The sequence below is a fragment of the Lontra canadensis genome, unplaced genomic scaffold, assembly GCF_010015895.1.
Source record: "Lontra canadensis isolate GAN:19392208 unplaced genomic scaffold, GSC_riverotter_1.0 scaffold24, whole genome shotgun sequence".
NCBI lineage: Eukaryota > Metazoa > Chordata > Mammalia > Carnivora > Mustelidae > Lontra > Lontra canadensis.
Window position 1 is genome coordinate 7,847,930 of NW_022631018.1, and position 24,639 is coordinate 7,872,568.

The window sequence follows — 24,639 nt, forward strand, 5'->3', positions numbered from 1 at the left end:
AAGTTTAAATTTAAATTTAAAGAAAATTTAAAGAAATTTAAAGAAAAACCTACCTACTAAAATACAAACACATAAAACTGAAGGCATAATTAATTTTTAGGGGAGTTAATTTCACCCACAGTAAATAATCATTTTAAAATTTCTTTTAGGGCGCCTAGGTGGCTCAGTTGGTTAAGCAACTGCCTTCAGCTCAGGTCATGATCCTGGAGCCCCTGCATCGAGTTCATTGCTTGCGTAGAGTTTGCTCTCCCTCTGACCTCTCCACTCTCATGTTCTCTCTCTCTCATTCCCTCTCTCTCAAATAAATAAAATCTTTAAAATAAAATAAAATAAAATTTCTTTTAAAAAAACTTCAAAAATGTTCTAAAAATAAAATTTGTCATAAATTATACAATATGTCTCTAAGAAATGGCAATCTAAGTTTTAGAAAGATATGAATGATAGAAAAATTAAAAACATATATGCCAATAGTTTAAAATTTTTCCAACCATAAAAACTTCCACCAGTGATGCCCACATAGCTCAAAAAATTAACTCATTTTACTTTCCTTCTCATAAAGATAATTTGGCCTAGTGAACTATCAAAATAACAAACATGAGCTATTCCATATTACTAAATAATTTATCAACCAATTGGCAAAAGTTTTGAGCAAAACTCTCTTTGCTTTGAAACTAAAATAAATGCTAAAATATATAGTAATTCTCAATTTCCCAATGAGGAGAAATATACCAAAAATCGCATATATGTCCATAATCTCTATATTCTGGGGCCAGTGCTGATAAGAAATGCATTTATATCTACTTCAAAATAAAAACCTTCTTAATGGTTAATCATCATCAAATGCAAATGACTTAATTATCAGGAGTGTGACATTTATGTAAAATTTCGTCTTATAAATTATAGTATATTCACCATTTAATATGAGGATGAATGAATTAGAACTACATGCTCCAAATATGTTAGGTGAAAAATGCCAGAAATAAGTATACATGCTGCATAATTCCATTCTATAAAGTATCAAACAGGCAAAAGTAATCTATGGTGTTAGAATAGTGGTTACATACAGTTTGGGCAGGAGGGTGGTGACTAGAATTGGAGCAAGGAAGGCCCTTTGAGGTACTGATAATATTGTTTGTTAATATGGGTGCTGATTACATCAGTTCAGTTTATGAGACTTCCATCAAGCTGTAGATTTACATGCTTTTTTCAATGTACATTATACATCAATTAAAAGTATTTTCCAATAACATGCCTGATTTGGGTTTATAATTATAATTCACTTCTATAATATGCCCAATCTCATGAATGTCAGTTTTACAATATCTTATCTTTCAAAATCCCAGGTTATCCTATACCTAAGAAGTATTATTAATAGAATCTATTAATCTAGGATTCTTTAATATACAACATACTGAAATGCCTTTGTTAACAGTGATTGGAGAAAATTATTTTATCAAATGTGACAAAGGTCTTACGTTCATAATGTAAAGAACTCATCAAATTGGTAAGAAAAACATGATGATCATGGTAGGTAGATGGGCAAAGGACATGAAAAGATAATTCAGACAGGAAGAACAGAATAGAATAGAATTCTGTTATAAATAGAATCTATTTAAGTAGGACAGTTCTTTATGTTTTAAGATATTATCTATTTACTTGACAAACAAGAGATCACAAGTAGGCAGAGAGACAGGCAGAGAGAGAGAGAGGAGAAAGCAGGCTCCCCGCTGAGCAGAGAGCCCTATATGGGGCTCTATCCCAGGACCCTGAGATCATGACCTGAGCCAAAGGCAGAGGCTTTAACCCACTGAGCCACCCAGGCTCCCCCAGTTCTTTATATTTTTATCTTTATATAAGAATATATATGTAAAAATCATCATTTTCTCTAAAAATAGAAAAATTGAGGAAAAAGTACACCGAAAAATATCTCCTCATAGAAAGAAGAATCTAATCTGTCAAAACTCTTACTATCTTTAAAGTATAAATCTTGATCTATAAAATGCCTTTTCTAACCACTTTGAGATGACAAAATCTGTACAGATTAAACTTATTTAAAATCGTTTACTGGCGGGGCGCCTGGGTGGCTCAGTGGATTAAGCCGCTGCCTTCGGCTCAGGTCATGGTCTCAGGGTCCTGGGATCGAGCCCCACATCAGGCTTTCTGCTCAGCAGGGAGACTGCTTCCTCCTCTCTCTCTGCCTGCCTCTCTGCCTGCTTCTGATCTCTCTCTTTCAAATAAATAAATAAAATCTTAAAAAAAAAAAAAAAAGATCGTTTACTGGGAAATAATGAAACTTACCTTCCCAGTTAAATGTTTTAATAGGCAACATGACAACTTTATTCTATAGCCATATGGGAATTTTGGATTTATTGGATATTTGTGCATTCTCTTTGCCTAATCTCTCAAGAATTAAGAAAGGCAGACAAAAAACTACCATGACTACTTTTTGTCTCCTTCTCTTCATATTTCTTAAATTAATGTTTACATAGCTTGATAGGATTATTTAGTACATAAAGGTTCATGGTTGTTATATTGTCATGAGGGTTTTATATTTCTTGAATAAAAATGACAATCATTGTCTGTAGAGAACTATACTTTAGTATTCAATTCTATTTTGTGTGCTATTAATAAAAAGCAAGTATTGCTTTATTCTATTATACCTGCTGTATCCTTTCCATTCTATGCTTTCTGGGACACTTTATTTTAGACATATCCTGTATACAGAAAATAGAACTTTTTAATCCAGTGTAATAATCTTTGTTAAGACTAAGAATAGGGAGGGGCGCCTGGGTGGCTCAGTTGGTTAAGTGTCTGCCTTCAGCTCAGGTCATGATCCCACGGTCCAAGAATCAAATCCTGCATCCCAAATCAGGTTTCCTGCTCAGCAGGGAGCCTGCTTCTCCCTCTGCCACTCGCCCTGCTTGTGCTTGCTCACATGTGCGCTCTCTCGCTTTCTCTCAAATAAATAAATACTTAGGGGAAAAAAAAAAGGCTAAGAATAGGGAGAATAAACTTGCTATCAATCACCTCATGCTAACATTTTTTTTTAAAGATTTATCTATTTATTTGACAGACAGAGATCACAAGTAGACAGAGAGGCAGGCAGAGAGAGGAGGAGGAAGCAGGTTCCCCGCTGAGCAGAGAGCCCAACGCGGGGCTGGATCCCAGGACCCTGAGATCATGACCGGAGCCAAAGGCAGAGGCTTTAACCCACTGAGCCACCCAGGCGCCCCCATGCTAACATTTTTTGAGTACCTACTTGTGCAAAGTATCGTGTGTTATAGAAAAGAAGATGAAATGTCCCTGACTGACTCTCCAACCTCACAATCCAGTATAAGTATTCTTAACCTAGGGATCCACGAGTGGAATTCAAGGAATTTATAAACTCTCTAAAATTACTGTATGTTATCACCCATGTATATTTTCCCAGAGAGAGATGCCATGGCCTTCAGGACATTCTCAAAGAAGTCCAGTAATCAAGTAGGTGAGGTAAACATATACATAATATAACTGAGAAATATAATAATCTGGACAATACCATAAAACATGTACAATTATCACAAAAGGAAACATTGATTCAATGGGGGAGATCTGTTAAAGCTTCTTGGGAGTATATCCTTAAAGACACCATATTAATTAGGATATGTCTATTATATATTTGGTATGAAGAAAAAGAAGGGACAGAGACTATTTTGCATTAGGAGGCCTCAGCATACCATATTCATAAAAGGTAAGTATTCTGTTATCTAGTAATAAGTCTGTGACAACCCTCCACTTCTACAATGGCAGAGAACCATGGTTTTCTTATAAATGCCTCTGAGAGTTAGACTAGATCATCTCATTAAGTTGACATTTTAGAAGTTATTTTATGAATTGTATTAATATAGCTAAAAACCATACTGTCAATAACTATGACATTCACAAAAGGGTTAATAAACTCGCAACAGCATGTCAGATTGCTTTATTTTCTAAGACTTGTTATCTGTGAAAGTCCAAATTTAAATGACTGTCAATCATCCACAAATTAGACTTTCTTCTTTACTGTGTTTTAAGATACTATAGTTAAGGCATACAAAAAAGGTATAAGAAATAATAATATACATCTATGTACTTATCTCTCAGTTGAAGAAATAAACTACTGAAATTTGGCTGAAGTCCCCTACTCATCTCCATCTCCCCCCATCCAGAAGTAATAACCACTATCCTAAACTCAATGCTTATCATGTATATCCTCCTTGCACTCTGAACATTTTCCAAAATACAAACGGCAATCCTTCCTATTCAGCACAAAACAAATTATCTCAAAGTATATCTTTAAAACACTATGTTGTATACCTGAAACTAATGTAACATTGTGTGGCAACTAAATATATACATATAATGTTCCCAAAAAGATTAAATGAAACTGTGTATGAATGTATTACAGATGTCAATCACTGTGTCTGCCCAAATACAGCCCCCTCTCTGAAGAACAAGCACCCCCATTCCCATCCACAACCCCTCACTCCCCCTATCGCCGACTGAAGAACAGTGAAGAACTAACTCAAGAATGGCCTATCCAGTCCCTGGCAAGAAGAGATCGAAGAATTTTAGAATGGAATGTTAAGCAACTGAGTCAATGAGCTGTGAGGAGTCAAGCTGAAAAATCATGATAAAAAGCAAGTTGGAGATCAAAGAAAAACAAATGAGAGATCATGTAGATTCCCAAAAAAAGGAAAAAGTGGCCTTGTTCTTAGCCATTTTGTAGTTCCCATAATACCACTACCTCATTTTTTGCTCCTGCATTCTTTGAGACCTCTCTTCAGTCTTACAACAAACTTCCTTTTATTTCTCTTTATTTAAGGGGAAAAGGGACAAAATCCTAAAAATAAAAAGAGGATTCCATGAAATCATTCATTTCAGCCTCTAACTCATATAGAGGAAATAAGTTAAGAGAAATACATGTGAAATATATTTCATATATACTATAGAGGGGCACCTGGGTAGCTCAGTGTGTTAGGCCTCTGCCTTTGGCTCAGGTCATAATCCCAGAGTCCTGGGATGGAGCCCCGCGTCAGGCTCTCTGCTCAGCAGGGAGCCTGCTTCCCCCTCTCTCTCTGCCTGCCTCTCTGCCTACTTGTGATCTCTCTCTGTCAAATAAATAAATAAATAAAATCTTAAAAAAAAAATACTATAGAAAAAATACATTAAATACATTGTTTAAAAAAAGAGAAAGAAAATACAGAAAATTTCTATGACAATTCTTTTGAGAGAGGATTATCTCAGGTCACCAGAAAACATTTTTTTAAATCTACTGAGAAAATTTCCCTTTTTTCTTCAAATTCATTTTCTTATAAACAGTCCTTCAACTAAAAAGTCCATACTTTCTATACCTACTTTTTCTCCCCCACCCCAAGAGAGACAGAGAGCATGAGCTGGGAAGGTGGGGCACAGGGAGACCGAGAGCATCTCAAGCAGGCTCCACACGCAGTGTGGAACATGCAGGGCTTGATCTCACATCTCTGGGATCATGACCTGAGCTGAAATCAAGAGTCCGATGCTCAACCAACTGAGCCGCCCTGGTGCACCAAAAGATCCGTTATTTTCTAAAAGTCTGAAAAATTACTTTTCCTGATTTAGAAGTTTCTTTTATGAAGGTCTTAAAACTAAGTTTAAACATTATATACATATGACTACATGTATACATATATAGTCCATCTGTCCAGAAAATCCAGGAAATATACCTTTGTATAATTTCCAGCTGGGTATTATAACTCTATCACATTTGTGGTTTTAAGCTTTCATCTTGAAATACTCGCTACTTTTGGAAATCAGTCCCACTTGATTTTTTTTTCCCTTAACTGATGGCTTCTCTACTTTTGCCCAATTCATCAACAGTAACATTTCCAAAGGTTCCATTCTTAGTCTTCTTCTTTCCTAGCTCCTTCTTTCCAGGCAATGTCACACACTTTCGTGGTTTCAAACCTATTTCTATCCTAGGTCTTTCTCTGAATTGTGGACCCAAGTTTTCAGTCTATTAGACAGTCCACCTCCAAATCCCACTGCCACTTCGAATTTATCAAGTTTAGAACCAAATTCATTATTGTCTATCTTCAAAATCTCCCCTTCTTCTTAACAAATGGGGTTATCATGCACCCAGTTTATCTTTGCCATTTCTGCCTCTCCTCACCAGCATTTACTAAGTTACCAAGTCAGTACTATCCTTAAGATATTTCTCTCATAAAATAGGCCTCCATAAAGCTGTTGAAAAAAAAAAATTCAGGATATTTCTAATTCCTCTCTTCCTTTCTCTCTCTTCCCCTGACCTCTGTTCAGAGCATTTCTTTAGCCTAAATTGTGGTAAAAGCTTCCTAAATTATTCTGTTCCTAATCTATTCTCCATATAGATTATCCACAATTACCTTTCTGAAAACAGAATCTAGCAATTCTGCTTTTATAGCTCTTCAGTGACTATCACCTATGGGCTAAAATTCCAAATTCCTTAGCATGATGGAACTTGGGATCCTCCACAACCTTAGCTTACAGTCTTAACCCCCTTGCTATCTTTACTGTATACTACTTGTTCTTGTCAAAAAGACATAGCTAGGGGCGCCTGGGTGGCTCAGTGGGCTAAAGCCTCTGCTTTCGGCTCAGGTCATGATTCCAGGGTCCTGGGATCAAGCCCCACATCGGGTTCTCTACTCAGCAGGGAGCCTCCTTCCCTGCTCTCTCTCTGCCTGCCTCTCTGCCTACTTGTGATCTCTGTCAAATAAATAAATAAAATCTTAAAAAAAAAATAAAAAGACATAGCTAGAGTGCATTCCCTAAACATGTAGAAATTTTCATTACCTCCCTATCTTCTTTTCCTAAATTTTCTCTAGCAATAATAACCTTCAAGTCCAAATGTTAATGCCATCTATCATAAATCTTTCCCCAACCGTCCCTTAACTGAATTACTACTTCATCTGTTTCCCCAATAGCATTCTGTTAACATTTTTTTTTTTTAAGATTTTATTTGTCAGAAAGAAGAGCACAAGCAGAAGGCACAGCAGGCAGAGGGAGAAGCAGGATCCCTACTGAGCAAGGAGCCAGACATCCTGAGCCAAAGGCAGATGCTCAACCGACTGAGCCACCCAGATGCCCTCCTTTTCCTTTCTTAAGGGTATTTTCCAGCCTGGCTTTTTAAACCATCTCTTCCGCTTCTGTGATTATGTTTCTTGTTACTTCTGTTGATTTATCCCAGTCCCTCCCCTGTTTGTCCTTTCACTGGTTGCCTTTGATTCCTCTATTCTTTTCTGTTTAAGTTGAGATCATAACAGGTTTCAACATTGCCATTTGTTTTTCTGTTCATGGAAAGTCTGTGTTGATGGAAAGGTAAATAAGATGTAGTCCTTAAGGACCATACAAACTTGTGGAAAGACTGATACACATGTGATATTTGAAACTTTATAACTTTACCACATTGTATACTATTTGTTCATGTGTGTCACGACATTGTGAGTGAGCATTAAGTGCTCAAGGAATGTTTATTGAATGAATGAATGAATGCTGTGTGTGTGTGTGTGTGTGTGTGTGTGTGTGTGTGTAATGATAAGGGCTCTAAAAAGGTAACAGAGTGCAGGACACCTGGGTGGCTTAGTTGGTTAACCCTCTGCCTTCAGCTCAGGTCATGGGCCCTGGGATTGAGCCCAACATGGTGGGGCGGGGCGGGGGGGGGGGTAACCATGAAGGCAGCTAATAGTTAATAATCATACCTACCATTTTCTTTGTTCCTTCTGTGTGGGCCAAGTACTGTATTGTTTTCCACATCTTATTTTCAGTCTCCATCACAACCCACAATCCTGTCCCTTATTTGCCTTTTACTCCACCCCTTTACCTAAATCTCTGTTCAATGCAACTGGAAATCTTTATTCTTCTGTCCCCCCTTCCCTTACATACTCTCACCACAGGGTAGGAGAAAAGTGTACAACGCACCACTCCCCCACCATTTCCCCTATGCATTAAAACCCCTTATTTACCCTTTTCCCTCCTCCCATTTCTTCCCACTCCTTTTCTAGCAAAAAAAAGAGAGCCTTTTGCTCTCTGTGACCCTAAGAACATACTGCACAGAGAAACTGCCCCCATATGGACCTGGCTCCACTCTGGGGTTTCTCTTGTCCTCTTCTGCTCTTTTCCTGATGCTCTTTTTCTCAGTGGGATGTGTGTAACAAAACAGCCATGAGCTTTTGGGGACCTTTAACATTTTCTTTTTTGTTTACAAAAACACTAAACACTGAATTCCAGAAAACCAAAAATTCTCTCTCCCTATCAAGAGAAGGGCATATCTTCTGCTCCATACCTTTTTCTGTTTTTCCTTTTCTTGCTAATGCTTTTAAAAACAAGTGAGTTTTTTTATATAAAGTTTTTAAAGTGTGAAAGAGAAGTATTTATATATCTATTTTACTGATGAAGAAACAGTATTAGACAGACCATGGAAACAGTCCAAGGTCGTTCAGCGACAGATCTGGAAATTAAATCTAGATCTCTCTCTCTCTCAAACCTCTGAAAGCCTCTAATGAGCATTCACATGATGCCTCTCTGAATATGCAAACTCAACCACCATTTATAACATTATCGCCTGTCCTCTCACATAACTTCATTAGAAGGCACTTGGCTTTCTCACCTCAATTCTATCCTCTTCAGAACCTCTGTTCCATTAACTTCAATGCACTTTAACTTCTTTAGAGAATGCTCATTTAACCTACATGTCTTGACTGTTATCAAACTCACAGGAAAGGACAGGACTTCCTCACATTTGTCTACAGATGAAGCATTTTATTCCACCCTCCTTTCTAAACGGCAGGTAAGATGTTTCAGCAACCTCCTTGGTGTTGCACCAAACTGTTCTTCCACACTTACAAAAAAACTTTTCCTCAATCTGACCCATGCCATCCACTCATTTAACAAATATCTGCTGAGGGCCATGTATGCAGTAGGAATGAAAAGTGCTAAGCAACTGGGGATATAGCAGTGAAAAGGAACATGGCCCCCATGCGAAAGAAATCTAAAGGGTTACTCAGAAGTAAATATTCCACAAAAATATTGATATTCAACAAATATTACAAATGGGTTGAAAATAATTAAGGGTAAAAAAGGAAAGTGCCATGGAAGCATGTAACAGAAGGAAATTCATCTAATCTAGGAAGTGGAGAGGAAGGTGTCATCAAATCTAAGAACTAAAGGATGAATACAGGTGGGCAAGAAAGAGCTTTGCAGGCAGTAGAAACAATATTTGGAATGGCCATGAGACAAAAAAGACACAACATGGTTTAAGAAACCAAAAGGCCCGTGTGTCCGAAAGGAAAAATGTCAAGAGATGAAGCTGGAGAAGGAAAGGGACAAGATCATGTGGGGTTTCCAACATGATTTGTTTTTAAAGGATCAATTATTGGGCCACCTGGGTGGCTCAGTCGTTGGGTGTCTGCCTTCAGTTCGGATCATGATCCCAGGGTCCTGGGATTGAGTCCTATGTTGGGCTCCTTGCTGGGTGGGAAGCCTGCCCCACCCCCACTTCCCCTGCTTGTGTTCCCTCTCTTACTGTGTCTCTCTCTGTCAAATAAATAAATAAAAATCTTAAAAAAAAAAAAAAAGATCAATTATTGCCCACTCCTCTCTTATGACCATAGTTTCAAGAAGTCAATAAGAGAATCTGTATCACTCCATTGCATTTTGTCTCCTTACTGTACTGCAAGCTTCTTAAATTTCAGAAAACTTAAGAATACATTTTGTTTTTTAAATTAGAGAGAGGGTGGAGGAGCAGGAGAGGATAGAGAGAATCCCAAACAGGCTCATGCCCAGTGCAGATCTCAACACAGAGCTCTATCTCACAAAACCAAAATCACGACCTGAGTTGAAATCAAGAATCGGACACTTAACTGACTGAACCACCCAGGCAGCCCAAACTTAAGAATACTTTTATTACTCATTTAAGTGACTCAAGAGTTTCATTCTAGTGTCCATTTTACAGTGAGTGAGTTTAACTGGCATCTTGTAGAGAAACAAGTTGTTTCATGCAAAAAAGTCAGAAGGATAAATGAACAATGCTGCTTTGTTCAGACTAAAGTCAAATCACGAGGACTAAAAAAAGAAACTATATTTGACATGGTTCTATTTACATTACATAAAGTATGAAATGCTCAAAACAATTAAAAAAAACTTCCTAAAGTTAGCTAAGGATGACTCTAACTCGTCAACAGAAAACAAATACAATTTCACTAAAGCTATAAAAATGATATAAAAAAATCTGGTTAGGATGAAACATAAAAAGCAGAAACACCTTATACCAAACACGAATGCAACTTTAAAAAAAATATTTATTTGCTAACAAACAAAGAGCCCAAACTTTGAAGTATCACCCAAATACCTCACAAGGGAAGCACAAAGGCTCAGGGAAAACTAACAGTCAAGAAATTTAAAAGAATTACATTTACCATTTAACTTCCCCACTTATCATGCAGGCTAAGAGTTTCTAAGGGGAAGAACTGGAAAATACAAAAAGTAACTTTCAAAGGAAAGAAGCCATGTGAATACTTCATCTGTTTTAAGATCTCCCAGTTCTTTCAAATTCTTTGAAACAATTACACACAAGGGAAACATACACACAAGGGAAAATTACATTTTCCCTTGTGTGTATGTCTAGCCTCCTCCTCTCACCAAGATTCTTCCTATCAGCACATATACTTAATCTTCTTTCTTAAAACTACACTAAAGTCCCACAACCCAGCACCCTCTCTTTTTCTTTTATAAACTTCTCAAAAAAGTTGACTGAATACACTCAGTCTCCATTTAGAAATATTTTTCACTCACTTTTCAATTTTTCCAATGTGGCTGGCACCCCCATTTCTCCACAGCAGTTCTCAGTAAAGTCACCAAAGATCTCTTCATCTCTAAATCTAATGGGCATTTTCTTTTTTCTTTTCTTTTCTTTTTTCTTTCAATGCAGGGCTTGAACTCATGACCATAAGATCAAGACTTGAGCGGAGATCGAAGGTCGGATGCTTAACCGACTGAGGCACCCAGGCACGCCTAAGCATTTTCAAATGAAAATTCCTCATCTTGCTTGGCCTCTTGGCAGCCTTCATCACAGTTAACTACTCTCCTGAAGCACTCATTTGTCTTGGCTTCCATACGCTATACTCTGGTTTTCCATCTTCTCTCTAGTTCTCTATCTTAGTCACCTCTGCTAGCTAGTCCTTTTCTCTCAAATCTAGAGATTCAAACAGATTTGACCATGGGCCCTTTTCTAACACTATACTCTAGGTGACGTCACTATGCCCAAGGCTTCGAATACCATGTATATGCCAATGACTGCCAAACTCTAGCCCAGATCTTATCTCTGATATGCTAACCCACATATCAAACCTTATTCAGAAACCTCAAAAGCACATCTTACTCACCATCTCCAAAAGCCAACTTATGATTATTTCCAAAAAACAAGCTTGAGGTATTCTCTCAGTCCAGATGTATGAGCCAGAAATATCCATAAGAGGTGATTATAACTACATGACCTCTAAGGTCCTTATTCTATAATCTATACCACCACTTCCAACCATGGTCCAGGGATCTCTAAGGGTCCACCTTTCAGGGGAAGTCTATGAAACCAAAACTATTTCCATAATAATATTAAGACATTACTCCTCTTTTTCACTTTCATTCTGAGTATGTGTAGTGCAGGCTCCTGAAGTCTGCATGATATAAGTTATCAGAACAGATGGAATGCAGAAGGAGATAGGAGAACCCAGACGTCTTCTATTAAGCTAGACATTAAAAAGATTTAGAAAATGTCCAACAATGTCACTCCTTTCACTAAATGTTTTTGTTTTGGAAAATAGTTATTTTTCATTTTAAAAATGTTATCTGTTTATTTTAATATGGATTTATTTTAAATAAATTAATAAGTATATTTAAAACTTCCATATCATGCATCTTTTCCAACCACAACACTAGGAAACTAGAAATCAACCACAAGAAAAAATCTGGAAAAAAATATACAAATATATGGAGGTTAAACAACATGCTACTAAAAAAATTAATGGGTCAACCAAGAAATCAAAGAGGAAATCAAAAAAATACATAGAAACAAATGAAAATGAAAACACAACCATCCAAAATCTCTGGGATGCAGCAAAAGATATTCTAAGAAGGAAATTTTATAACAACACCAACCTACTACAAGCAGCAGAAAATTTTCAAATAAACAACCTAACCTGACACCTACATGAGATACAAAAAGAACAAGAAACAAAACCCAAAATCAAGAGAATGAAGGAAGGATAGAGCAGAAATAAATGAAATAGAAACTTAAAAAAAAAAAAAAAAGCAAGATCAATAAAGTCAGGAGCTCTGGTTCTTTGAAAAGATCAACAAAACTAATAAACAGTTAGCCAGACTCATTAAGAAAAAAGAAGAGAGGACTCAAGTAAGATCAGAAATGAAAGAGTAATGCCAACCAACTCTAGAATTATAAAGGATTATAAGAGAATATTATGAAAAATTATATGCCAACAGATCAGACAACCTGGAAGAAATGAATTCCTAGAATCTTATTAACTTCCTAAAACTGACTCAGGAAGAAACAAAAAATTTGAATAGATCAATTACCAGCAATAAAATTAAATCAGAAAAAAAAAAACCACAAACAAAACAAAAACAAAACCACCAACAAACAAAAGTCCAGGAACACATGGCTTCACAGGTGAATTCTACCAAACATTTAAAGAAGAGCTAACACCTATTCTTCTCCAACTATTCCAAAAAATTGAAGAGAAAGGAAAGCCACCCAGATAAAGACACTACAAAAAAAAAGAGAACTACAGGAAAATATCTCTGAACACAAATGCAAAAATCCTCAGCAAAATATTGGCAAACTAAATCCAACGATACATTAAAAAAAAAAAAAAGTTCACCACAACCAAGCAGGGTTTATTCCTGGGATGCAAGGGTGGTTCAATATTCACAAATCAAACCAATGAGACATCACATCAACAAGAGAAAGGATAAAAGCCATATGATTACTTCAAGAGACGCAGAAAAAGGATTTGACAAAAAATGGTGTTGGAGAAACTAGTCAGCTACATGCAAAAGAATAAAACTGAGCCATTCTCTTACACCACACACAAAAATAAAAACAAAATGGATTAAGGATCTAAACGTGAAATGTGAAATCATGAAAATTCTAGAAGAGAGGACAAGCAGTAGCAACATTTTACTAGGTAGGTCTTCTGAGGCAAGAGAAACAAAAGCAAACACAAACTACTGGGACTACACCAAAATAAAAAGCTCCGCACTGCTCTCTCTCTGTCAAATAAATAAATAAAATCTTTAAAAAAAAAAAAAAAAAGTCGAATGCTCTACCTACTGAGCCAGCCAGGTACCCTTTTTAGGGGCGCCTGGGTGGCTCAGTGGGTTAAAGCCTCTGCCTTCGGCTCAGGTCATGATTCCAGGGTCTTGGGATCGAGCCCCGCATCGGGCTCTCTGCTCAGCAGGGAGCCTGCTTCCCCTCCTCTCTCTCTGCCTGCCTCTGTCTACTTGTGAGCTCTCTCTCTGTCAAATAAATAAATAAAATCTTAAAAAAAAAAAAAAAAAGTCAAAAAGCTCCGCACTGCTAAGGAAACAACCATCAAAACTGAAAGACCCCTGAATGGGAGAAAATATATGCAAGTGACATATCCAAAAGAAAGATTAGTATCCAAACTACAGAAGGAACTTATACAACTCAACACATACACAAAAACAAATAATTGATTTAAAAATGGGCAGGACAAATAATACATTATATGTTAATTTTTTTTAATTGGGCAGAAGAGGAGGGGCACCTGGGTGGCTTGGTCGGTTAAGCATCTGCCTTCTGCTCAGCTCATGACCCCAGGGTCCCAGCTGAGCAGGAAGCCTGCTTCTCCCACTCCTCCCCACTCATGCTCTCTGTTGCTTTCTCTGTCTTTCTCCCTCTCTCTCAAATAAATAAATGAAATCTTTTAAAAAATAATAATAATAAAATAAACTTTAAAAAATTGGGCAGAAGAGGGGACTCCTGGGTGACTCAGTCCATTGAGTGCCCAACTGTTATTTTCAGCTCAGGTCATGATCCCAGGGTTGTGAGATCGAGCTGCACACTGGGCTCATGCTACATGTGGAGGCTGCTTAAGATTCTCGCTCTCCCTCTCCTTTTGCCCCCCAGCTTTGTCCCTCTCTAAAAGAAATTTATAATAAAACTAAAATAAAAAATGGGCAGAACACACAAACCAGACATTTCTACAAAGACGACACACAGATGGCCAAAGACACACATGAAAAGATGCTCAACATCTCTCACCATCAGAAGAATGCAAATCAAAACACAATGAGAGGTCACCTCACACCTCAGAATGGTGAAAATCAACCATACGAGAAACAGATATAGAGAAAAAAGAACCCTCACTGTACTATTGGCAGGAATGCAAACTGATGCAGCCACTATGGAAAACAGTATAGAGAGTCCTCCAAAAATTAAAAATTCAGCTACCGTATGATCCATCCAGTAATTCCACTACTGGGTATTTACCAAAGAATATAAAAACAGTAATCTGAAAAGATACATGTACCCCTATGTTTATAGCAGCATTATTTACAATCACCAAAATATGGAAGCAGACCAAGTGTGTGTGTGTGATGGAGTATTAGTCAGCCATGAAAAAAAAATCTCGCTCTTTGCAACAACATGGATGTATCTAAAGCATATAATGCTAAGTGAAATGAGTCAGAGAAAACCATACGATATCACTCATATGTGGAATTTAAGAAACAAAACAAACAAACAGGGTAAAAAAAGAGAAACAAAAAAACTGACTCTTAACGATGGTGAACAAACGGGTGAGTGAAACAGGTGAAGGGGATGAAAAGTACACCGATCGTGACGACCGAGACTTCCGTGGAGAACTGCTGACTCACTGTATCATACACTTGATACCAATAAAACACTATGTTAACTATACTGGAATTGAAATTTTTAAAAAACTAGTAATGTTTAAAACTTCTAACATAGTAAATACCAATAGATATAACCCACGTAAACAAAGCCCTTTGAAGCTCTTAATAAGTCAAGAGTATGAAATGGTCTGGACACCAGAAAGTTTGAGAAATGCTGATCTAGACTTATGGTATACACACAAGTAAGATACAAGATGACATTTTATGAAATAGCCAATTTTCAAGTATCTTCTAGCAGCAAATTCTCCCTTTACATTTATTGACTGGGCTCTCATTCAGTCACATAGATTTGACTCAATTATTTATTGGGCTCCTACCATGTGTCTGGTCCTGGAGACAGAGATGAAAGAAATTACTTTGTTTTGGCTCTCCCAGAGAACGTTTTTACCGTGCCTTTGCTACATTCAGTTCTCTCATCTTTATCAGATCCTATGTAACAACCACAGTTGCCTGAAAGAATGAGAAAAGACAACCCTGCAACAGTCATACTATCTTGTCTAAATATAAAATGAACAAATGTACTAGGGACCACGCTAGAAAAAAAAGAGAAAACATTTCAGCTCTAGGTCAGACCTATTACACTGTTCCAAGTAAATTCTCAGAATAATCAACACTCGCATAATATAGTATAATACACAAATACAAATGGTCCGAGAATTCAGCCTCACCTCTCTTTACATTTTAAATACAAAAACCAGGGGCACCTGGGTGGCTCAGTCCTTAAGCTACTGCCTTCAGCTTAGGTTATGATCCCAGGGTCCTGGGATCGGTCCTGGGATCGAGCCCCGCATTGCATCAGCCTACTTGCTCAGCAGGAAGCCTCCTTCTCCCTGTCCCATTCCCCCTGCTTGTGTTCCCTCTCACTTTCTCTGTCAAATAAATAAATAAAATCTTTAAAAAATAAAATAAAATACAAAACCCCCAACAACTACTTTTACAAATGCAAGGCTGATCTACTGTAATCTAAGAAATCCAGAAGAAAACTGTGTAATATTTGGTACCAGTTTGGCCTTTGGAACATAAGTGGCAGATGAGGATCACAAAGAACATAATATTCCCCACCAACAGGAGATGAGCTATATCTGACTATAGGTGACCTTAGTCTTTTACTTAAGAAAGAAAAAGTAACAACAATGAACAAAACCAGGAACAATGTTGAGGGTCCGGGGGGAGTCCTAGAAATACCAGCCTATACTTTGCTTACCTACCATCTAGTTATCCTGAATGCTTACACTTCCAAATTAATTTCAAGGAATATATGTCTATAAAAGTGTCTCACAGTCCACAAGTCAGGATTACTTTTTTTGCCCTGAAGTGTAAAATTCACTTATAAATAGATATATACATATGTATATATCTACATATGTATATGTATACATATGTATATGTATATATCTATTATAACCCTATGAAAAACATATTTCTTACTGTGAGGGTCCTAGTCAAAAGAGTTGGAGAGGTTCCCGCGCCTTTTCAGTTCACAGAGCTCCCAGTGTCTCAGTAAGTTTCTCATGGTGCCCCCAAGCACCAAAAAAATAGATAGCAGTTCCATTTATTAGATCCATACAATCAAATAAGGCTTTGTGTTCTAACAACTTAGTAACAGTTTGAAAAATACATATAAATTGAAAGGGATGTTTTATTACTATATAACCACAATGACTTATTAATGGGATGTGTGCACCAGCTATACATTACACAGCTTCCCAAACCTTGAAATCACTTTAGCCACTGCCAACTTTCATTTCCATTCACACTGACTTTTGCACAGTACTTGCTTTTTATCACAGCAGCCCCCCAAACGCAGCTTTTTGAAGACATCCTGTCATCTGAAGAAACGTAGCACGATCTCACAGTCACTGCCTCAAACTAATAGTTTGAGTAGTGTCCCACAGATGTCAAATATCACACAGATATCCCACAGCTGTCAAATATTACTGTGTCTCCCTCGAAAATTTTTAAATATTCCACAGTACCTGTGTGAGTTCACTACAGTGCTCCAAGGCACCTCATGGCCCAGCCTGGGAATGCTGGGTTCAAGGAACACTGATCTAGCCTATGTAGTTACTTTGTAAATGAAGAAATGACACTTAAGATCACAGAGCTAGTAGGAAATAAACAGTTTTAAGTTTAACCTTCCGTCAACAAAAGATTTTGAAAGAGAATCTCACTGTGGTATCATATTGATGAAATCTACAGATCTCTGAAAAACAAGTAAATTCGAAAATGTATTTATATGACTATATAATAGAAGAAACTGTTAAAGTGTTTTCTTTTTTAGAAAAAGATGTTTCAAAAATTATAAAAGTGGGACTTTTAATAAACAAAAGTGTCTAAAGTAAAAAAAGGAAAATCATCCACTCCTACAGGGATAACACAGCTAATTGTTAAACATCTATCCTTACAGACTCTTTCTATGCACACAAAAAGTTGCAATAAAATCAAACTAAATTTCTTTGCCCATGTGTTTATTTCAAAACCGAATCATATTCCACAGTGTTATGCAATTATTTTTCTCACTCAATATTTTATCATGAATATTCTTCTATGTCAATACCTAATATTAATTGCAAACACTTAAACATGTATTGGTGCTTACTATGCTTACTTACAGCTGAAATAGCAACTCATTTAATTCTCACAACAGTCCTGTCGGGTGAGAACTGTAATTATATCCACTTTATAGATGAGTTTAAGTAATTTGCTAATGGCTGCATCTAATAAGTGATACAACTGGGATCTGAACCCAGAAACTCAGTTGCATGGTCCCTGCACTCAATGAGACGGTCAGCTGCTTCTCATGAAGAGAGCTACCCCTCAACCTGTTAATAAATGCATAGTACTTCACAGCATAAATATACTATAATTTCAGCTATTCCCCTACCAGATGGGACATTTAGAACACTTTTTATTTACAAATTCTACTGGCATTCACTTATAATAATGTTAAAATGAACATTCTTATAGATTTGCTCTTGTTCTTTGTGTTAAAATTTCTTTAAGATAAACTCCCAAAAACGAAATGATGAAATGTGTGCCCTTTTAATTCTGATAAGTAACACCAAATTTTCTTCCAGAATATTGTCCTAGCTGTACCAATTTATAGTCCCAGTGACACAGGGGAGGGTTGAGGTTCATTTTTAAGTTAATATTTTTGATTCATGGAGAGGTCTACTTTGAGTTTTCACTCTGATGTAGAATGAATAGATTGCCCAGTTGGTCACAATCATGGTCTGATTTGATCATTATAACTGATCATTATAATTTGATCATTATAACCTGACATTAAACAAGCGGAGACTTAGCAGTCTTCTACAGTGAATTCTTCATCCAGTTATGAAACCACTTTGGGTGAGATATTTCCCCTATATGATACTGTTCACTTATGTGTAAAACATGGGAATTGGACTAGCTGGCCTTTAAGACTTAAAACTCCCAATGCTGTAATTAAGAAGTGACTTAAAGTTATTAAGAGCCTATAATTATAGTACTAATTAGGTCAGGGTCTTAAACCTTCTATTTTCTTTAAATTATAGTAACTATTGCCAGAACACCTAGGCAAATCATTAAAATATCCAATAAAGTTTTCAGGATCCACCTGTGGCTTTTTAATCGCAGGCTTTCATTCCCTGCTACCTAGCCAACTGGAACATACCTCTGGAGTACATGCTTAATAAGAGTTGATGTGTGCCTAGGAACATGAACCAGTGTTTTGTTTTGTTTTCTAAACACTATGCCAAGACCACTCTTTAGTCAATTTATTCAACTAATACTTACTGATTAGTTTGCTATATGCTAGCCACTGGGCACACAATAGTTAACAGAGGATCTCTGCCATCGTGGAACTTACAGACTAAATGGGGAAGGCAAATAACCAAACAAAATAATCACTAGTAAATGTAAAGTTATACCTGTGATAATAATAAACAAAAAACTATTAGGGCAGAGAAAAAAATGCTATTCAATCTTTTGATTGTGTTTTTGGACTATCTGTGACACTAGAAACTGAGATAGAAAGAAAATGTCAATAAAGAAAATTATTTCACAACTTGTCCCATGCTGCAAAAAAGAGCAATCACAAGTGTAGATGGCAAGTTAACTTTTTAAATCATCAGTTCTACAATAAAATCACCAAGATGCTACTACTCTTCAGTTATGCTACCATGTGGACCAAATACTGGTTTTTCATAACCAAGAGTATAAATGATTTTAATTACCAAAAATGACAGAACTAAGAGTATCCAAACAAAATGAGAGACGACAGATGAACCACAATTTCTTAAGAACACCGTTCAAGCAAAAAGTACATATAGCCGTAAAGCCATCCACTATAGTAATTCATGACTTGCTCATAATTAACAAAAATTATTGGAAGTATTGTTTTTAAAGAACAACAATCATCAGCATAAAGGAGTTAGTGGCATGTCAAAAGGAGCAAAAATAGAATTTTTTTTTTTAGATTTTAAAAATCCATGGTCCAGAACTATCTATATTAATATTCAACTTAAAAATAAAACTAATTCTACAATGTTAACTAGAATTGTGGTGATCATTTCACAATACATATACACAGAACCATTACACTGTACAACACCAAACACTAATGTGTCAATTATACCTCAATAAAAATAAACAATTCTAGATCTGCAGAAATAAGAGCATCATTCATATAAATGAACTTCCTTGCATGTCAATTTCCACAACTGCAAAACAAAAATATTTGCCAAACCTCCCTCGCACTGCTATAAAGACTGAATAAAACACCGTATGTGGTGATACACCAAAAAATGATGTCAATTATTTTAAACTGTTGCTTCTTTTTTGCTGCCACTATAACACAGCAATTTAACAAGTAAAATTGGTTAGGCAGGGATTCCACCTCCTTTCTTCTGTCCATGATATAACAGAAGTGTTATAAAAAATGGGCAAAAGACTGGCAATCAAAAGCATTAAAAAAAAATTCACAACTTCGTAATTCGTAAATTGATTACCCCACAGGTTGACTGTTTAAGTAGTAACACTCTTACATAATAATCTGTCTCAGAGAATTAGAGAAATTATCTCGCATATGTTTAGTTATTATGTTTAGTTATTAGACCTCACCATCATTGCAAACACACAAGTCCTGCTACTATGAAAAAATGAGATACATGTATTTATCCACACACACAAGGTATTTTAGCTTGATGTTTATCTTCTGATCAAGGCATCTTAAACTCAATGCAATGAGGCGTTAGTGCTTCACATCTACTTTATTACACTGAATGGAGTTCATCAAGTTTGCACACCAATACTAATTCATATTACACATCCATGGGTTTGAAGCAACTTCTACCATTGGTCTAACAACCATTCCCCCAAAGTCACAATCTCATGTTATTAGCAGCACACTGCCTTGTTTAAAAACAGTATTTTAAACTAAGAAATGTTTAAAGTGGAGAGCAGCTTTCAGGATTTTACCATTGCTTTTACAAATCGTTTCAAGCTGTTGCTAGGCTGGCCTAAGATAGCCTTTCCTTTAAAACCTTCAAATACAAGACAGGAGGAGGCATCGTTAACATGGCAACATAACCATTAACGACTTTTCCAAATTCAAAACAAGGATCACCATCAAAACAAAACAATTAAAACAATCAGGTGGAGTGCATGGATACTGACTGCTACTCCTGACCCCCTGTCCTTTATGAAGGATCTTTTCCTTTATGGAAGATTTGCTGCTACACTAAAACCACATTTAAAATCGTATACCTATATGCAACTTCCTATCTGAAAACTACAGATCCAGCGAAATTCCAAACCGTATTTGTGACATTAGCTAAATATTATGTACCATGTTGGTAAATACATTTTAAAAAGAAGGCGAGGAAAATACTGACAACGTTCAAAGCGTAAAGCTTTTTAAATCCCCCACTAAATCATTTGTGAATAAATCGGTAGACTACATTGAGCAGCGGCTTGACTGGCGCAGACCAAAGTTTGCCCTATACTTGAGAATGTTTATCCTCACCAAAAAGGAACAGAAACCAGTCATCCTTGCCACTGGAGCCAGTTGCCCGGAATTTCCTAAAATATGCCTGATCCGCAAGTGAAGAAGGAGCACTTCTCCGGAGACCAAAGGCGAGAGGTACCTTAATCTTTCGCAGACTAGAGGAGGGGCGGGGAGCGGGGAGAGCCCTGGCAGGTCAAGGAAGGAAATCCGTCTTCGGCAGACACCGGTGGGACCTGAAATCCAGGTCTCAGGATGGCCCTCCCCGCAAAGGCTCAGGACCTAGGGAGGTTCCCCGAGGGGGACGCCAGGCAGGGCCAGGGCTCCCGGCGCCCCACCCCGCCTCTCTCGCCGCCACCGGGGACCCGGGACCGCGGACAGAGACAGCAGAGGCAAAGCGAGCGTCCGCGGTCCCAACCATGTCCTCCCGCGGCTCACCTGAGAGTGTCGCCTCCGCCCTCGGCTCCCACGGTGCATCCCGCGGGGCCTGGCGGAGGGTGCAGTGATGCCGCCCCGACCGGCCCCAGGGCTGCCGGGCCTGGCCTCCCCGCTCCGGGGACGCACCGGGTGCCCGCCTCGCACCGGCTCCCGGGATCCGCCGGGCTGCAGAGAAGGAAGGAGAGGCGGAAAGGCTGCCTCCCCTCCCCCACAGCAAGCCTCCCCCTGAGCTGCGGCTCTCTGCAGTTCCCTCTGGCGCAGGTCCGGCCCCGCTCCCCCGCCCGGGAGTCACTTCGGCAGCGGCAGCCCAGTCGCCATTACAGCCCAACAACTGACACGGAGGAGGAGCGGCGCCGGCGGCAGTGGCAGTGCCGGCCGCGCGAGGCAGGGCGGGAGCAGTCGGGGCCCGGGCAAACCTCGCGAGAACTGTCCCCAGACGGTTCCGCAGGAATACAACCTTCGGTTAGGACCATGTTGAGTGTGGCTAAAAGGCTGAGAGAGAGCTAAAACGAAGAAAGGTCACTCGAAAGCGCCATGTTTAGTGTGGCGAATGTGTGCCTTGCAGGACTCGGGAGGAGCCAGAGTAGATCCGCAGCGGAGATCTCCCCCCCACCCCCACCCCCACCCCCACCCCCACCCCGCTGCCTGCCCTCCTTCTTCCGACGCTAATTGGGCCTTCTGGCTTTGCAAGGTACCCGGCCAAAAAAGAAAAAAAAAAAAAACAAACAAAAAAAAACAAAAAAAAACACACACACACACACAAAAGAAAAAAAAAAAAAAAGAACACAAGGTGGGGGTTGACCAGGGTGAACTCAGATATCGAAATTGCTGCTTCTCAGAGTTTACGATGTTTCACCAGTTGTCGTCCAAGTAAATCTTCTTTACCCCAGTCAGTTTCAGAGTAATTGCAGCTCTGCGGCTGCTGCAGTTACCCACTGCTGTCAACTGTGGCGGTTTTATTCGCGAGAGTTACAGTTCATTTCAGCATGCAGTACCTAATGGCTAAAGATTCAGGAGCAAGTAAAACGGAGTTTCCTCCCGTTAGGTATAGGCATCGACAGAACGGTGCTTTGAGAGACGCTCTGTGATCAACATATCTTCTAATATCTTTATCCTCTTCCCCCAGTCTCCGCATGGTGAATTCTATCGTGTGTCGGGACTTAGCTTAAATGACCTGCCTTCTGCAAATATTGCCACCCTCCGCTAGGTGCTCACTTCACACAGGCTCTCTGCCCATCACTTTCCTCCACCGCCTGAACTCCTCCGATAGCTATTTATCCAGAAGCAGTTTCTCATCTTTAAGTATCTTGAAGACCCTTTTGTCTCTCTGTACTCCAGTAGGGCCTAGGTCAGTAACTAGGACACTTAGGTGCTCGATAACTGCTTGTTGAGTGGATCTCATAGTAGAAGCAGGAGGCAGTAACTGCTCCCTCTTTGTAGGGCCTTTAGCTGTGCCTGGAGTAGGACGTAAGTGGATGTAAAAAATCCTGCACATATGTAAAATGTGTACTGTGACTCTAGGTAGCTATGCTGGAGGGAAGAACAGGAAATGTGGGTATCCCAAAGGTGCGGGTGGTAGCAAGAAAAACAACATAAGGAAAGAGTTATTTAGTTGTTTTCCCATCCATTCTGTGTAAAGCAGTGAGATAGATGATTTTCATATGTTATTTCGCTGAATTTATACAACCATCCTATTAAGTATTATAAAACTTTTTTCAGAGGAGGAAGTGGATTGAGAAAAGCTAAGCAACTTGCCCGATATTATACCATCGGTAAAGGGCAACTATGAGATTTGAGGTCTCCCTTACTCTAAAGCCTATTTATACTTCTCCACCCCCATGCTGCTTCCTGGGTAACAGAGAAAACACCAAAAGTTCCTGTCACTTTGCGGAAAGCAATGTTATCCTCATATCAGCCTATGCACAATTTCCACCTCTCGTCTCTTGTGCTGATCCCTGCCTCTCTTTGCCTCCCAAACACCTCAAACACAGCCATCTTTCTCCTTTTTGATGTGCCATTACTTAATTGTTTATACCCTACACATAAGCTCTTGAAGCATTTAACCATATTTGACTGTAATGAATATTAAATTGCAATTTTTAAAAAAGATTGTATTTATTTATTTGACAGAGAGAGCACAGCAGGGGGAACACAGGCAGAGGGAGAGGGAGAAGGAGGCTAATAGAGCAGGGAGCCCGATGTGGGGCTTGAAAACCGGGATTCGGGGATCATGACCTGAGCTGAACACAGACGCTAACCACTGAGCAACCCAGGCACCGCCTAAACGGCAGTTTTTGAGTGAAATCCTAAGACAAACTGATAGCAACAAGTAAATTATGAGACAGACATCCAAGTGGCAAATTTGCAAAGAAGTACTATGTCACCAGTTATGCAATTCTTCGCCCCTTTCTCAAGACCCTTCAGCCTGGTCAGTGATATGAAAGGCTTGAGAGATTGTAGACTCACTGAATTTGAGGGGAGGATTTTTGGGAGACTAGGCAGAGGGGTGCAGAAGTAGCTGCTTCTTTACCTCAAACTAATGAGAAGGGCTTTGAGGAGACATGCAAAGCTTGATGTGTGCACCAGAATCTGGAAGCCAGAGAAACCAGAGGCTGGATTCAGCTTGAAAAAGGTATAGGAACCTCTGCAGCCAAGTAGAGAACGGTACCCACCAAATTAAGTATTCCTGCTCCAAAAGAGGAGGCAGATAACTGAGCCTGAAGTCAGAACCCATGTAAATAGTGCCCTACTGTTTCAGTTAAGAAAAGGGGGAGAGATCTACACTATTTGCCTGTACATGTATAAGTTATCTCTACATAAATGGAGAAGACATTGCTAATACTGGCTGTGTGTAAGGAAACTGATGACCGTGAGTAAGAGAGAGATTTATCAGTTGTACTCTTTAATACTTTAAGAATTTTTTTTTAAAGATTTTATTTAGGGGCGCCTGGGTGGCTCAGTGGGTTAAGGCCTCTGCCTTCGGCTCAGGTCATGATCCCAGGATTCTGGGATCGAGCCCCACATCGGGCTCTCTGCTCAGCGGGGAGCCTGCTTCCTCCAGTCTCTCTCTCCGTCTGCCTCTCTGCCTACTTGTGATCTCTGTCTGTCAAATAAATAAAAATCTTTAAAAAAAAAAAGATTTTATTTTATTTATTTGACAGACAGGGATCACAAGTAGGCAGAGAGGCAGGCATGGGGGTGGGGGAGGAGAGCAGGCTCCCTGCCAAGCAGAG

General features: G+C 38.6%; 1 protein-coding gene across 5 annotated transcripts in view; it reads right to left on the reverse strand.

Annotated features, from left to right (window-relative positions):
• The window catches only part of CEP350 (centrosomal protein 350), a 151,024-nt gene extending 129,240 nt beyond the window's left edge, over positions 1-21,784 (reverse strand). For all 5 annotated transcript variants that reach the window (XM_032862723.1, XM_032862726.1, XM_032862724.1 and 2 more), the window contains exon 1: positions 21,407-21,784. The gene's annotated coding sequence lies outside the window, so the exon portion shown is untranslated. The remainder of the gene's footprint in view (positions 1-21,406) is intronic.
• Between the last annotated feature and the right edge of the window lie 2,855 nt (positions 21,785-24,639).